The sequence below is a fragment of the Festucalex cinctus genome, chromosome 8, assembly GCF_051991245.1.
Source record: "Festucalex cinctus isolate MCC-2025b chromosome 8, RoL_Fcin_1.0, whole genome shotgun sequence".
Lineage (NCBI taxonomy): Eukaryota > Metazoa > Chordata > Actinopteri > Syngnathiformes > Syngnathidae > Festucalex > Festucalex cinctus.
In genome coordinates, this window is record NC_135418.1 from 7,778,595 (window position 1) to 7,795,297 (window position 16,703).

Below are 16,703 nucleotides of genomic sequence, written 5' to 3' on the forward strand. Positions count from 1 at the left end.
AGAAAGCTAAGTGAGCCGCTGTATTCCCTGCAGTTGCAACTGCGTGAACATACTATATGTGGCGACATTACCCGCTGCGCAAAGACACGTTGAAACGACGTCTTTTTAAGGTAATTCTTGTACGTCCAATCTCGGTCCGCTGAAGGTGCAGACTGTGATGCCAGATGACATTTTTTTTTTCAACGTCTTCTCAACGTCCCGTATTTACGTTTTCAGGACATCCAAATGAGGGCTAATGCAAGTCCAAATTAGGTCATTAAAATACATTTTAAATAATTTTAGGCTGTTCTTAAATTCTCATTTAGTGCCTGACTTTGTGTGTGACACATGTGGGGAAGCGAACCCACACCACCTGCACCAAAGGTGCATAAGTGACGGAACCACTCCACCACCCGGAGGTACCTAAAGAGCATATCGCCCTCAATTTAACAACTGCTTCGTAATGTTCCAGCCTGCATATTAGATAACAAAATCCATCCATCCATTTTCTTGATCGCTCATTCCTCACAAGGGTCGCGGGGGGTGCTGGAGCCTATCTCAGCTGGCTTTTGGGCAGGAAGCGGGGTACACCCTGGACTGGTTGCCAGCCAATCCAGGGCACACATAGACAAACAACCATCCACACTCACAAGCACACCTAGGGACAATTCGGAGTGCCCAATTAACCTGCCATGCATGTCTTTGGAGAGTGGGAGGAGACCGGAGTGCCCGGAGAAGACCCACGCAGGCACGGGGAGAACATGCAAACTCCACTCAGGAAGGCCGGAGCCTGGACTCGAACCCGAGTCCTCAGAACTGGGAGGCGGACGTGCTCGATAACAAAAAATTATATTAAAAAAAATATATATATAGTAACACATTAGTTTTATCACAGAACATCAAAATTAATACAAAATTGCTGAAATAATATTGAAAACAGTAATTTTGATATTTAAATCCCTGTGACGTCCAAAAAAGTCACATAGTCCATGGTCCAAATGGGGTCATAATTAGACGTCCAAATAATGCACTTAATTTGCACGTCACTTTGCTCTTTTACTGCCACACATTATCAAAAAAAACAAAAACTTTAATATGACGAAGGCTTTGATCATTTACATCATCCTTGAAAACGTCCAATTTCATCAGTTTTCATCATTCATTTCATACACAATGAGCCCATTTAAAAGAGATAGAATGCTGTCATCTGCTGGACATAGATAGTGAGTGTTTTTGATTCCACAACTCATTGACCAGGCAGCGCGTGCTGCACTTAGACAGTGAACTGCCCATTGATAAAAAAAAAAATCATAGTTGACACCATTTAACGTTTATGGCAGCATACGTCGTGATTTTACTAATCTTTACTCAACGTTTTTGGCGGTCAAAGAGTTAGTAGTCCAGAACTGGTTTTTGCGAATGTCAAGCAGAAAGCAGTGGTGACAACATGTAATTTAGCATGACGGAAGTGTGGTCAAAATAACATTGACGCACTGACGATTGATGGACTGTGCCCATGAAATTTACAGTTGGACCTAAAATAGCAGCTCTTATTTAGCAACGATTAGAGTGACCAAACATCCACTTTTGAGAGGACAGACCACTTTATTTTACAACCTGTCTAGGCAAATGTACGGTTTTCATTGTTTGACTAATAACTGGTATGTTACGATCTCAAGGCCGGCCCGAAAGTCCTCTTTTTTTTTTGTCAATGACAATATGGTCACCCTCGCAATGATGGAAACCCGGTTAAAATATTGTTGACAGATTATCGATTATGGTTTGGTTTGTCTTGAAATATTGAGGAAATGAGGATGTCGGAATGGTGTCTCGACTGTTGATTGCCAAATGACGGTTACTCAAAATTCATTGACGCACCCGCCTCTGTATAATTCCATTTGGTCAATATAATTGTTGTTGCTAAAATTGTGTCATTGGTTCATTAGTGTTAAGCATAGTTAAGAGTGCTGTTTGTGTGGCGCGCTTTTTTACCTCTGGAAGAATTCCGGCATGCAAGCTATGTCTTACTGCTATTGGAGGTTCAAGTTACAGAATTATGGAGAGCAACACAGCAAAGATGTTCCTTCCCACTGCACTTCATTACATATGATTATCATCCATCAAGTTGTGTCAGTCACTGGGCCTGAAAAAAAAAAAAAAAAACATTACAAAAGTAACAATAGAAATGTAAGAAACAAACAAAATTGAGATTTCATCAATCATATCAATGTGATAAAGTACGGCAATTCAAAGTAGTTTCGGAGTCTAGTGGAAGTTTCAGAAATAGAGAAATAGACTATATTTATCGGGCAAAAATGCTGTCTCATTTGCATTCAAAACTTGAAGTTTGGTTTTGTATTCGGTATACTTGTAATCACAGTGGAAACCATGGTTACTTGAAGTAATTGATTTTGATAGCCAGGATAAGAAGCCAGGTAAAGCAGAAGGACACAACATGGATGAAAAAACATATGCTTATGATTTCCTCAATGGTTTCTAATTTTCATAATATGTGACAAACCCAAACTATGGTGTAACAACAAAAGGCTTTTAGGATTTTTCAGATTCTGTAGATCCAAAAAAACAAAACAAAAGCAAATTACAGGAAAGGTGAGAATGCTATCTGCTCTAGTTAGCCGAGATGTTGCTTTTCTTTGAATTTAAAATGCACCTTGCCATTCCCCATTTTTATCTCCATCCTCTCCCAAACATTCTAGATGTGATAAATGAGAGGAGCAAAGTAAAGGATGATGGAGAGGAAAGGGAGCACTTGCGCACACAATGCGTGTGGTTTCGGAACTTCCTCTGCAAGCTTTCACCCACCTGCCTAGATAAGAGAGGCGCTGTAAATTAACACACACTAGGAGTGCTGTGAGCATGTGTGTGCGTGTTCCTCACACTCTCTTTGCCTTGCCGCAGGTATCACAGATAAAGATGTGTCATTGATAAATGGGATTTTATTTCCCATCAACCTTTGCTGTGTGGGAAATGGAAAGCGCATCCCTGCCCTAAATCATCAGATGAATAATGATAACAATGGGTAATGGTTTTCATTTCTTGGCACTGTTGTCTCAAACTGTTCAACGCCTGTGGTGTGAATTTGTTTTATTTTCACATCGCAGCTGAAAAACAATGTTGCGCTTCTATGAGCTTTGGTGCTGATGCGGTATCTCCTATTTGTACATTGTTTAATCATAAGGGCGAGCAGTGAAATCATCAGGGGACACACAATCCATCTTTTTTGACCTTTAATGAACTTGGCCAGGAATGTGGCCAAGTTCATATACTGTAGGTGCAGGCATTTAGAAATACAAGCATATTTGTGGTTTGGCATTCACAAATATGGCTTTACATTTTTTTTGGGTGGGGTGGGGATATCTAGCCTCTGTAATTTGCTTAAAAAATTGTTTTCCGAACAAAGCAAAATTTGGCGTCAAACAACTGTTTAAGTTGATGTGTTTCGTTTAGACATGTAGTGATTTGCTGCCATATTGCAGCAAACATTTTATCAAAATGCTTGCGTATTTTACTATTTTCTACAAGGCTCAGCCCCTATTCCCTGGGAATAGTGGGGGCCTAGTGTATCTGAATATATGAATTACTCTAATATTAGCTTTATGTACTAGAAAGAGGTCTGAAGAGATATTTTTCAAAATACTGTACATTTACCCATATCTGCTAAATCATTTCACTGTGTCAGTATGAACATTACATGTGCAACAAAAATTTGAACAATTCCACAAAGCTTTTTATGATAAAAATCAGTCATACATTTACATGTGATTTTGAAAATAGAGCACAATTTACTTGTGTTCAAAGTCACCCAAAGTCATTTTGTCATGACTGTGTTTTTTTGGGGGGCAAGTGTATGATTTGAACTGATGCAATTAGCATGTAACCAGCAACTAGTTTCAACTGATCAGAAGCTATGTGAAGTCAGAAGCTATGTGATGTCAGGAATCTTTAATCTGTTTATCTGGTCAGAAGCCAATCAGAGAAGTCCGTGTCAGTCCTGTTTTCAGCGACCTATCATGGTTACCCATGTCTGGCCACAGCCAATCTGATCCATTCACTGTCTATATAAGTTTGACAGAGAAGTGTGTTTTCGCCGGAGTATTCTTCTGTTCCTCTGTGGACCTCCACAGCCCAAGTTAGCTCCACGTCTCTTGATTCTTGATACATTCTCGTTGTTTCTGGTCTCGTTGTGAGTGCGTTCCGCGTATACAAGGATTGTTATGCGAATAAAGTGTTAAAATCTTATTCGTGTCTGCCTTTTTGGGATCCAATTCCAGAGCCTAACATTTTTTTAAGTTTGTTTTCCCCCCGTAAATTCCTTTATAAACTCTTGCTTCAACTATCACCTTACTGTGAAGTCAGGGATCGAGTGATCCAAGTAGGCTAGGTCAGGGTTAGGGAACTCAGGTCCTCAAGAGTCAACTGTCCTGCCTGGTTTCAATGTCTCCCTACTCCAACACTGTTGGCTCAAATGATCAGCTCATCAGCAAACACTGTAGAAGCCTAATAATAATCCTCCTCATCGAATCAGGTGTGTTGGTGAAGAGAGACATTGAAAACAGGCAGGACATTGCCTCTCATGGACCAGGATTCCCGTGATCTAGGTTGTCAGGGTCTTTATGTCCTTGTTCAGGTCACCCAGAGCAAACAGGTCTGTCATTTCTTAAATAGCCATCATGGGTGTCATTTCTCCCTACCTGAACACAGGTCACCTGGGCCCCACTCTGGAGCCAGCCCTGGAGGTGGTGCTCAATGACAATGATCTGCAATGCATTGGGATCGACAGGACACGGCCCAAAGAGGCAAAGATCTCCCTTCTAACGGGCTTATCACCTGTGTCATACATCTTCAATGTTGAGGTGGTTAAAAAGTTCCTCCGTGGCAGGCACCCTAGGGTGGATGAGGCCCATGTAGATTTCTTAAAGGTTCTTGTTATTGTCAATAATTGTCTTGTTTGACACGTCTCTGTAACATTGCGTAGAGGCTTCATCACATTGAGGACAGTGCCACTAGATTAGTAGACCGAGGTAGTTGTCAGAAGGAGGATCAATCGAGGTACCACAGGGGTTTTCATCCTAGCTGTGGAACAGTGTGCAAAGCGCTTTAACTTTTAAAGCAGTTCGCCAAACCAGTCTTCATGTGCTTTGTGGACCTTGAGAAATGAAACTATGGCAGGCTTTTCTTGTTTGGGCCACTGGTGTCAGAATTTGGTCCACATTTCCAGCAGTAAGTCAGATTTGTTTCTCGTGAGGGTTAGTTAGTACAGCTCAACACTCTTAGCCTAACCCTAACCTTGGGAAGATCGAGAGCTCACTGGCGAAACTGTCAATTGGCTGGCCTGTGTGAATGTATTGGAAAGCTATTGAAAGAGCTGAATGATGTGGCTGGTGAAAGGGAAATCTGAATGACCCTGTTTCGGCAGTTGACTCACTAACCACAAGTAGGAGGAGATGAATGGAAGGACAATGTATTGATTTCTATCCCCGTTTATATTTAATATTCTCATATTGGTTTATATTATTATGTGCTCTTTGTATCTTTACTCTAGTCTTAATCATTTGTTGATGATTTCAAGAAGTCATTAAATCCTCTGACTCAAGATTTTGCGAGTAAAGAAATAGAGGAATCAGTACACTGTACAATATTTTTGTTATCCATTGCTCTGTATGGTATTACAGCATTTGTGTTTAAAAGTGTCTGTCTTTTGACAAAGTGTTTAAAGATCTTAAAAAAAAAAGTACAGTAAATGTTATAAAAATGTTGAGTGTGTAAATAAGATATATTGTGGCCGTTCTCTAATTATGGTATGGTCTGTAATGTCACCCACACAGTGGAGGGGGACTATTGTATATTAGCATAGACAAGACATTTTGCAACTTGAGTTAAAGTGCCAAAAAAAAGTTTGACACAACTTAGTTGTGTAGTTGTTTCATACATCACAAAATGCTAATGCTAATAAATGCTAATGCTAATAGTAACACATTAATAATCTAAACTGACAATATTTGTCACATCTCAGGCAATTACTTTGTTTATTTATCATTTATTCAATCTATTTTATTATTTATTCAATATAATTTGCTTTTATATTCTTAGGTGTATTTACATTTTTACAATTTCAGTCCGTACATTTTGTTATTTAAATTACATCTTTTACATTTTCTTTCCAATGTTTGCTGTCATCTGGATAAGTTCCAGCCAATCCTGTAGCGTGACGTGACATGTTCGTTAGACGACACCGATCCGATCACATCTTACACCGACACTAGGCTGCCACTGTATACATCCGCCATATCAGACCATTTGACCTGTGAGCATGGCCATTTCACACTGTTGCTGCATTCTTGTTCTCTGGCTATGGACAGCGGCTAATGAGCTACTCCAGCTTTAGATCTCCCACTGTGTGTTATTTGAATCATTACAAGTTGGACTTGATTCAAAATTAGGGTTGCCAACTTTCTCATCCCGAAATAAGGGACAGGTGCACGGCACGGTGTCATGGTGGTGTGAGCATGATGTGTGAAATCAGTTTATATTCTGATTAGATTCGAAATGCACAAAGCTTGTACATTCCCTTTAATCCTTACTGCAGCCCATCATTATGTAACCTCATACTAAACCTCAAAGAAACCACATTTTGTCTCTTTCCTTAAAATTAAAAACAGGTGCAAAAAACAAAACAAAAAAAATGCAAAAGAGGAGCATGACTCAACCAAACTTACTTGTTGTTATTTACTTGTTGCAACAGCACAGTCTTTTCTTTCTTAGAGGTTTATCCATTCTCTCTTCCTAACCAACACAACACATTATAATTATAATAATTATTATTATTATTATTATTATTATTACTTTTAAGCCACTTGTGCAGTATAAACCGCTACAACAAATGCACGTGACGATGCCTGATGCCTGTGATTGGCTGGCAGGTGTCGTGCTTAGTGACATTGTTGTTTTAGCTGATCTAGGACCTGTAGAGTGCGGTTTGCTGTGTTGAGCGCTGATTGCGAAACTTGCCAGCAAGCTAAATTCTCGCACTATTTGTTCATAAATAGTACGAGAATACATCTTGTCTTACTCCCGCTGATACGTTTGCAGCCGACGTATTAAGATCAGCGTTTAGAGTGTAGGCGACATGAAGCTGTGACGAAACCAGGAAGTGCCTCTCTCTCTCCCTAGTTGCCTCTCTTACCTTGCAACATCTCCACACAAGGTCACACCCAGCGACTCATTTTATTGGCTACGAGCAACTTCCTTGTCACTTGTCAACCTACGGGAGCAGCCATGGTCCAAAAATGGCAAAGATGCCGTTTGCTGCATTTCGTGTAAGAATTGAGAATTATTTTATGGGACTTTTGAGGTCCCGTACGGGACATAACAATTTATACCAACCCGATTCAAAAGGCATCCAACTACTCGCGAGCAGTGTTGCCGGTAACGCGCGTTACTCAAAAAAGTTGCTTTCTAAAGTAATTGCTTTCTAAAGTAACTAATAGTCTAACGCGTTACTTTATTCTACAAAGTAGTCTGATTAAAGTTACTGTCCAGAGAATCAATGCGTTACTCCACATTTTCATGAAGAAGGCAAACTATCTCACTGTTGTAACAGTCACAAACAACTACTGCTAACTACGAAGATGAGGCAGAAGTCATTGATCACCACACTGAATTCAGCCATGGTCTGGTCATGAATGGTTTGCACATTCAAAACAAAAGTGATGATACTTTTACTACTAGTTTTATTAACCAACAGGCACACAACACAACAAAAAAAGTGTGCATTATGGACCATAAAAGTGGTAAAAAAAATAATTTATTTCCATCCTCAACTGGTCCGTGAAGCATTATGGGATGAGGTCGTCTCCGCCCTCTCGCCAGGGGGAGTGACGTCAGACAAGTTACGTTTTCAGTAGGGGTGGAACAAAAAAACGATTCGACCGAACCATCGTTCGTCAAGGGGAGCTAAACGACCGTATCGGTTGCGAGTGAGGCTTTATGGTTTTCATAACAATAGCAAGAGTTCTGCGCCGTGCTCTACTTGTTTTGTTTACATTTCAGTAGCATCACCATTCAAGCGACTTCCGTGTTTCCGTGCTCGCGACACGGCGCGCGCGCGCGCAACGAGTGACAACATACAAATGGAGACAGTTAGCAGAAGCCGGTGCCGTACATCTCGGTATTTCCCATTGCTATCGAGTCCTCTCGGTGCACTTGTCCCGGGCCGGCGTTGGTACTGCGCGCGAGCCAAAAAGAATAACTCCCGTGACGATCCAATGCATGGATTCAAACGACACAGGTATGTCCCACAGCCAACACACCAGCTAAGCTAAAAGCACACTGCAAGTATCTCATTTCTCAGTTTGTGGCTCCCTGTCAATGTCTACAACTAGCATGAGCAGCAGATAGGAGAACTGAGACGTGCCCGCGATTACGACAGCCCAAAAAACAAAATATAAACAGTAGTGATTCTGTGGTCATCATCGTGTCTCAGATTTAAAAAAACAAAAAAAGATGTCATACATTAACCAAAAATGAAAGTGATGACAAAAGAAAAAAAATTGTTAAATACAAAAATTGTTTATTAAAAAGGGAAATGAACTTTTGGAAATATTTTTGCATATATTAAGTGGTTAAAATGTGTTTGATAGATTTATTGTTCCATAAGGTGGCTTCATATTTCTTTTGGCTGGACGGTAGGTTTATTTCATGTCTTAAATTTATGTTTCTGAAATACTTCACAATGTGCAAATATTCTGTTTAATTGTGTTGGTGTCTGTCTAAAGGTTAAATATTTATATTTAACATTAAATTATCAACCTTTTGTTTTCCTGATCCTTATTTTGAAGAAAAAAAACAAACAAACCAAAAAACAATTATAACTGTCAATAACTACTAATAAATATTTAAACTGATACATGTGTACACACTGGAATAGCGGAACAAACAAACAATAGAGGAATTTAGGGGATTTTCATTTTCAACCTGGATAGATTTTTATTTTTTGTTTTATAAAAAGTATTTACGTTACAAGAAGTCAAGAGAGACTGCCTATTTTGTTTTTCATAAAAAAAAACCTTTATTTTCATGTTAAAAATGCACTTTCAATAAAGTATTTGGAACTCCGTTTCTACTGCATTATTTTTATGTTGAGATGGTGTTATCGGCAGCTGCTGAAAGTAACTAAAAAAGTAACTTTTAATCTAACTTAGTTACTTTTAAAATCAAGTAATCAGTAACGCAATTTAGTTACTTTTAAAACCAAGTAATCAGTAAAGTAACTAAGTTACTTTTTCAAGGTAACTGTGGCAACACTGCTCGCGAGCCTCACTGAGCAAGGGTAGGAGTACATATAGCCCAGTGGTTGCTTGTTGCCCATACCAGATCTGAGGTACGGTGTTCTGTAGATAACATAATGGTGATTGGGTTTGTGTCTGTGCTGTTAATCTGAGGTAATTGTATCCATTCTTTGTTGTGTTTTGTGCTGTTTATTGTCAATTTTTCTAGCCTCCCTCTGATCTCTGTTCTTTTATTTGTTCTCAGCCAGTTACTTTCCATTAAACCTTTAGACGTAAATGATGACTGCCATTTTCCACTTCCATATTTTCGTTTTATGCTGTTCATTTTTGATTGACCTTCCCCTGAGACAGGGCTCATGGCATTTATAACATACTGTCATATTTCCTGCTTGGGCTCAATGACACCGTTTTTTAAAAGCCTGTCTTTGCCTTGAGGGAAAATGTATGCCGCCCCAGTTTCGCAGTATACAAATAGAATTTTTTAATAATACAACTGATAGGTACATCCCCGCAGACTTGTGCATTTTTCTTCCATTTTGAGTCCTCATCATTTTTTATGAAAAAGTAACACTCATGAAATTGAAAAAGCCACAGCTTACTCCCCAGGTCATTTCTCATATAATGTATTTCAGTTGGGTTCCTAAGATAGATTGTGTGAGATCACAGTGTGCTCTGAACATTACCTTATAACCCAGTTTGTACAGCTGTGTCGCCACATCTTCAATCTGTTGCAGTGGGGTATAGATGAAAGGCATGCGTGCTGCAGCTGTGGCTAGTATCACTACAATGTATGACCTTCTTCAATGGACAACCTTTGTCCAGCTGTGACAAAGGCCAGGGAATTTGAAACTACTGTGTAGTGAAGTTGTGAGAGAGTAACTGCATCAAACCTTCTTGATGTCCTCACTCTTTGCTCTTAGCAAGGACGGTTGCGCCGTATGGTGCATTTTGTTGTCCGTTTTCACACAAAACTTTGCTTATGTCGCTTCTGATCTGTCAGTCCCTCGGGGGGGGGGGGGATCAGTGGCTGCCGTGCCCAGTCTTGCAGCACTCTCAGCAGGGTCATGACAGCATTGTCAGCCCTCCTAGAGTACCGCCTACTTTCCATTTTTGTCCTGAAGCAACAGAAATGTGCCAGGGGACACTTGGGACTGCATGAAAATTGTGAAAGCAATTCTGTCCAGACTTGTGTATTTTAACCATTGTTTGATAGCAAAAACATGTGTTGGAGATTTCTGTGCACGGAAGTCTGCCTCAGAGATGTTCATAACTGATTAAACTGTTCTGCTCAACTGCATTTCATATACATGCTTTAGAATGAACCTATCTGCCGTGATCTGAAGGTTGCGTCTAAGTGTCCTTGAGAAAGGCTGTCAACCACTAATTTCCTGCAATGAGATAGTTGGCAACTTGCATTAAAGCCGTTGCCATCTGTGTTTTGTTGTGTATAGGTGAATGACAGGAAGGGTAATACTGTCGAGTGCTTTTGACAATAGCACAAACTACATGCAGTCCATTTACCATATTGTTGGAATGACCTTTACTAAGTTATTAATCCTTCATTCTCCTCACATACTGAAAATACAGTAAGAAAAAAAAAGATTTTGCGTTTATCCACACTTCTATTTTATTTAAATAATATAAATAGAAAGTGGAGACATTCATCTTTTGTGTCAGCTTTAGTCTTAAACTGATTTAGAAAAGCCCCCCGTGTAACGTGACCTTCATGACTGCAATCAACCGCCTCCTGTGTTTATGACGATTGTTTGAGTCTGATGAAAAGGCTTTTTGCAGAGTGACTTTAAAAATCATCAAGTATAAAGTGTGTAAGGTATTATAATCTTTCAGGCAAGTTAGACAGTAGCCTGTGTGTTGTCATTGTGCAAGGCAAAATGTCCAGTGTGTGCATATCAAACAGATATAGTTGAGGGATATATATGCATTTTTATGTGGTGTGGGGGGTGGGGGTATGTAAGAGAAAGAAACAAACAAAAAAATCAGACCAAAAACACTTGTCAGACTTTGTTTTACTTGGCCAAGTTGACCATGTATTGTGACCGTTATTTCCGTGTGGTCTTGAACGCAGCATTCAAGCCACGGTTGTTTAATCGAAATGAGATTTAAAAGACAAAAAAAAAAGAAAAAAAAAAGTAAAGTAAATTCATGGAGCCAGCTGAAGATGTCCAAATTGCCAACGGTCAACAAATGGTGTACTGACCTTGCTCTCGCAAGATGAATTCTGGCGTTTTTTTGTGAGTTCACAAACTCCGGAGAATACATCTTGTACTGCTCCCGCAGATAACCGCTGTTCCGAACCGCTGGTGGTTCGGACCAATCACAGAGCGACATTGTGTTTGGCGGTGGGATATGCAACTGTGACGAAACCAGGAAGCCAGCACCGACGCAGGGACTATCAAACAAACCCAACATGGACGAATGGACGCTACAATTAATTCTGTTCTTGCAGAATTACCATGTAGAAACCAGAGCTCCCCAGGGGCCGCCCTTGGGGCCACAGAAAACTCTACGGTGACACCAAGCTCACCAAGAGAAGCATATTCCAAACACTCATTCTAAAAAGAAGACAGGCGCACTACCTGACATCAGTTATGCAGAATTGATTGTGTGTATGTTACCCATGCTTGGGATACGATGTCATGTGTGATTTTTTTAAATTTGGGGTCTGAATGTAGATGTTAGCTTAGGTTCATAAACACCTTTCATGATTCATTCAAGACCAGTAATGTTCCAATTGCATGCTGTATTTATTTCTATTGCTACTTGTATATATTCTGCATGTAAATCGTTCCAGTTATAGATAAGGCAACAGGTTTTTGGAATTACCAATTTTGAAGGATGTCTTCTTGATAATTACAAAGGAAATCCAGCAGAGTTTTTCAGTATTTAGGTTGAATCCTGGTTGTGGAATCTAGTATAGATTTCAGTTCATGTGACGTTCTTTCATGCACCTGTTGCTGTCTAGCGATCGTGACGATAACTTCAGTCTGCCAAGTAATGGACTGGAAGTTTGAGTTGGTTTCAAAAGCAAGTGCTAACAGGAATTGTTATGTTAGCTGCCTAAATGTTGCTGATTTAACGGATGAATAATCTGCCTTGCTGAGTGTGAGATGTTTTATCTTATCTCATGTTATGTACACTTGCTTATCATTTTTGTCCACAGATGCAGACTACCCCTCTTGACATAAAATTGACAACTGGTTATGCCAATACTTAAGTGCATTTTTGACAGTGACATTTATATATAACAGGGGTGTCCAAACTTTTTCATTTGAGGGCTACATACAGAAAATCAGAAGGACGCAAGGGCCACATAATGTTATGAAGACAAATTGTGTTTAGTCCTAAAAATTGGATAAATAATTTATTTGTGCTTTTGCATATTTAGAAAAATGTTACAGTATATAAACAAATTTATTTGTAATATGGCAGTAGGGTTATTATAGTTTGGGATTTTTTCATTTGAGTTAGTTTTTATTAGTTTTCAGGGTGGTTCTGTTAGTTTTTATTAGTTTATTCTTTAAAAAATGCTTAGTTTTAATTTAGTTTGTTAGTTTCACTATTATTATTATTATTTTTTATGTGTATTACTTGTGCGCAATATTTAAAAAACACCATGGGCGCAACGTCATCTGAAGGTTCTTTTCTATTGGCTGCTGCTAGATGACGTCACTTCTGTGTGACATACTTTCAAACGTCATTATTACGGTTTATTTTAAAATAAATCTACTAAAAATCACATTTAAAATCATCCCCAAAGGCTCATGCATTCAATTAATTACCAAAGACTAAAACGAAGGACATGTTTGCTATAATTATAGTTAGTTTTAGTTAGTTTTGTAAACATAAAATGTAGTTTGTTAGTTTTCATTTTTTAAAAGACATTTTCATTTTTATTTTATTTCGATAACAATATTGGTTTTTGCATTTTAGTTTTAGTTTTTTCATTAGTTTTAGTTAACTAAAATAACCTTTAATGGCACCTGTTTTTCGATGCCCTCCCTTATCACTTTGACCATCTCCAAACATTTTTGTTTTGTTTATTTTATTTGAACTAAGACAAATGCCATTTTTAGCATATGTCGCGGGCCACTGAAAAATGGACGGCGGGCCGCAAATGACCCCCGGGCCGTAGTTTGGACACCACTGATTTATTATTATTATTATATATATATATATATATATATATATATATATATATATATATATATATATATATATATATATATATATATATATATATATATATATATATATATATATATATATATATATAAATATATATGGGCGGCACGGTAGTCGAGTGGTTAGCACGTCCGCTTCCCAGTTCTGAGGTCTCCGGTTCGAGTCCAGGCTCGGACCTTCCTGGGTGGAGTTTGCATGTTCTCCCCGTGCCCGTGTGGGTCTTCTCCGGGTACTCCGGTCTCCTCCCACATTCCAAAGACATGCATGGCAGGTTAATTGGGCGCTCCGAATTGTCCCTAGGTGTGCGTGTGAGTGTGGATGGTTGTTCGTCTCTGTGTGCACTGCGATTGGTTGGCAACCAGTCCAGGGTGTCCCCCGCCAGCTGAGATAGGCGCCAGCAGCCCCCGCGATATATATATATATATATATATATGTGTGTGTGTGTGTGTGTGTGTGTGTGTATATATATTTCAATATTTAGCTGTGAATATTGTCATGGCAAACTTAAGAAAATAATACGGCTTGGAAAGGGAAATGATGCAGGTCCAGATTGGGGAGACTTGTTCAAAGTGGTAATACTATCTTGAAACATCCAGGAATGTTTTCTTGTAGATTTAGCTTTCACATGTAATATTAGCTTTAAATCACACCACGCCCACCACCTCATTAGTACCATCTGTAATAATGATGCATTGAAGTGTCAGTGGTGCGGACTGCCTGATTTTTCACTTCAGTGGCTCATAGTGAGTACCTCTCCTGCACCTCCCGAAATACTAATGCTTCATTGAGTACACCACATCACATCACATCTGTGTTTGATCACTGTAAACAAAAACTTCCACACCATTTACATAAAATAAGGTACGAGATGTTTTTTCAAACTGAAATGACAGTCTGTAACATTTAGATTAAATATATTTAAAAGGCTCAGTTCATATTATAGATCCCAGTATTTGTAAAATAGCTCTGTCATAGGTGGGGTACTGATCTTCACAGCGAATCCAAGAAAATTGTGAATTATTTTGTACAAATAATAATGTTCCAAGTGAACCCTGCATGGCAGAATCGAGTCATAAGATATTTCAGGGGTATTTTGCATTATACAAATGCACTTTTCATACAGTATCTATCTAATCTACAGTATTTCTAAGACACATTTCTTAATGTCTTCAAAGGGTAAAACAAACTGTTGGAGTTGTCGTCTTAAGGGGATGAAAAAAAAAGTTTACTGTATATTCTATGCTTCAGGAGGCAAAAGCCATTGGTGTTACTCACCCAAAACTTTGTTTATTTTGCATTTGCGCATTAGACCACTTCAGACACTTTCAAGAGTATGCACAAATCACAATACAAACAAAACAATTAATACAACCTGGAGGAACCATGAATCTAATCCTTTACCACTGGTGATTTCTTATTTTAAACCAGGATAACAGCTCTCCACTGGACTTGTGTCGGCTTAGTTCTTCGCACTGTGTAAATGTCATATGGTAATGTGTTTAAACAGTTAGGAAAGCCCCCAGTGATTTTGTTGACATTGTTGAACACTACGTTGACATTTGAAGTACGACCCACTGAGGAAAGTTATTAAAGTATACAATTATTGACAACAATGCTGGCACTAATAAGCAAACATTCATCTTAATGTTTGTTTGTTGGAAAAAGAGCATGTCTCAGATAAAAAATTATCTGTACACTGCAAAAATGTAATACCTTATGAAAGTTGTTTCATAATTTTGATTTTATGTATTTATTTATCTCTTTATTCACTACTTATTTATTTACTGATGTAAAATGTATTTACTTGTCAAAAAACAAAAACCTGTATTTGCACTTCATAATGTTTGCTTTGTTCTTGTTTACTGCAAAACTGATATTTATGTTTATGTACACCACTTTGTATACAGCAATGGCTGTTCTTAAAGCGCTTTATAAATAAAGTTGAGTTGAGTTGAGATATTTAATCCTACATGGAGCATCGCAATCTCTTTGTGGTCTGGTACAGTGCGACACGCATTGCTGCTTGCTCTCAACATTGCTTGCATTTGTGTTAGTCTTTTTTTTTTTTTTCTTTTTTTTTTTTGCTGATAAGGTTTTTTTCCCCCCTTATAAAGAAACCAGAAGCAAAAACTCCTAGATAGTTTTATATCTGTTGGGCTGTATTTTTTGTTTGGTTAGATTTTTTTTTTTAACATATTCAGTAAGCACACAATAATGCCAAGTTCACACTGACTTCCGGTCCTCAGGCCCCCCGAGCCAGCCTGTTTTCCATGTCTCCCAGTTCCCAATGCAGCTGATTCCAATGACAGCTAATCAGCCAGCTCGGGAGAAGCCTGATAACGATCCTCACCTGCGTTGCAATTGGGAGACATGGAAAACAGGCTGGCTAGGGGGGCCTGAGGACCACAATTGAGAAACACTGGACTACGGTAAGGACACGGAGCGGAGTCCATACGGATGCCGTACGACTTCAAGTCACACCAAGTGCGTTGCGTGAGCTTTACTTGTCCGGAAATCTGCACCCGAGACCACAAGATCACGGAGGTTCACGCTGAAAAGTTGAGTTTATGCAATAACAACCGTGTACAGTGCTCAGCATAAATGTACACCCCAACAGGGTTGTAAGAGCACCTTTTTTTTCATTTTAGAATAAATATTCTCTATGGAATACTATACTACAAAATACTCTCACAAGTGTGGACCATTGATTGCAGCAAGATTTGCTAAATGGTACGCACAAAATGTAGTTTTCTTAACAAATCTATAAAAAAAAAAAAAATGGCTCATTTGCAAGCCCAAGTACTCTCACGAATGAATCCTGGTCAACATAGAAGGATCTGTTGTTCCAGTCGAGTGATCGCAGGCAGCTATAGATTCACCACAAATCCTATATCAGGATGCTTAACAACTGTTTACTCTGCAAATACATGGGAAGAAAACAATCAGCCACCCTTTTTTTTAATGTGATGATTATCTAGCAAAAGAACCAGCAAAAACCTGCGTATTGACAGGATTGCTGTTGGCACAACTAAAATTACTTCTGGCATGGGTTGCGGGAATGTGTTCTCTTCTCTTACATTGCAAATGTTATTGTGCATGCTGAGCAAATATGCATTTTACACACAAACTGTCAATAATGTATCTCTCCCACTGTGTGCATATGATTGTGTGTGTCATGCCTCCACATCACCATGACAACAAACAGTGCCTGAG

General features: G+C 38.9%; 1 protein-coding gene across 7 annotated transcripts in view; it reads left to right on the forward strand.

Moving 5' to 3' along the window:
• LOC144023789 (receptor-type tyrosine-protein phosphatase gamma-like) overlaps window positions 1-16,703 on the forward strand; it is a 390,627-nt gene that overhangs the window by 263,853 nt on the left and 110,071 nt on the right. The window contains exon 1 of one of the 7 annotated variants that reach the window (XM_077529653.1): window positions 2,941-3,019. The exons of 4 other annotated variants lie outside the window; for them this stretch is intronic. The gene's annotated coding sequence lies outside the window, so the exon portion shown is untranslated. Of the gene's footprint in view, window positions 1-2,940; window positions 3,020-9,301; window positions 9,380-15,926; window positions 16,049-16,703 lie in introns of those variants that run through there. 2 more of the 7 variants (XM_077529652.1, XM_077529654.1) reach the window with 2 other exon arrangements.